Source organism: Taudactylus pleione, unplaced genomic scaffold (assembly GCF_031769625.1).
Source record: "Taudactylus pleione unplaced genomic scaffold, aTauple2 ptg000041l, whole genome shotgun sequence".
Taxonomy (NCBI): Eukaryota; Metazoa; Chordata; class Amphibia; order Anura; family Myobatrachidae; genus Taudactylus; species Taudactylus pleione.
In genome coordinates this window covers 39430266-39431295 of record NW_028284443.1, presented here as the reverse complement: position 1 = coordinate 39431295, position 1030 = coordinate 39430266, and positions in this window count along the sequence as shown.

Sequence of the window (1030 nt, the reverse complement as noted above, 5' to 3'; positions counted from 1 at the left end):
CACATTTGACGTTCGCATGAGCTAATTTATGTATGCCCCAAAAACGCCTCGCCACGCCTGCGTTTTCCCATCTCCACCCCCGTCAACGCCCAAAAACGGCCTGTTCTGTCAATCACATTTCACATGTCACTTTCTGTTCGCAATTTGACGAATGAGTCAAAAAAAGCTCGCAATCAGCCGTACGCACATGCGCAGTGTTACACCGGCGCATGCGCGGTTTCACAACATCGGAACGCAACGAGCGTACTGATGCTAACGAACGGCTCTGAATGAGGGCCTATATCCTGCCATGAGGGCAAAGGAGAAAAATAAAGAGCCATACCAACTTTAACCAACATAAAGTATACAGTATATTACAGGGGAATAAATTGAGATTGACTATAATGAAACCTTTAATGGGGTGGAATTGAAGGAAAGCCCAGCACGGAACTTTCTGGAACAATGGCAAGCAAAACCACTGCTTAGAGTCATGGGGAGAATATTTAGTGAGAAATGTACAAATATCAAAGCAAACTTGAGTTTCAAAGAGAGGCTCTGGAATCCATGCAAAGTGGAATCTGATTATGAGAATGGGGTGCTAATGAGGATGCTACTGCATAATGCTTGATGCAGTCAGCCCCTGCAGCCAACTAAAGTGCAGTTAATTATTATCCTCAGATTATATTTGTTCTTTTTCTTCTGTTTGTACAAGTCAGTGTATGTAATAGCCAGGGACATACTTTTCTTTCAATCAGGGGGCTTTCAGGACTCCTCACAATATGGCTTGTCTCTAGACCAAATAACGGTAATGCATCTACATTTGTTCTTGCAATTGTATTTCAACCTTGATATGCTTTGAAAAATATTATTGCATATTGTACCCTTGTTTCTCTGATGTAGATAATATACTAACTTGATGAAAATATGCTTTCAGAGAAAATGAGTAATTGTTAAATTTTGCAATAACTATTTCTTACTAGGATTATTCCCTCTGAAGCGCATCGGTAGAATATTAGTGGATTTAAGGAAACAGCCACTGCTCTGCACGGTA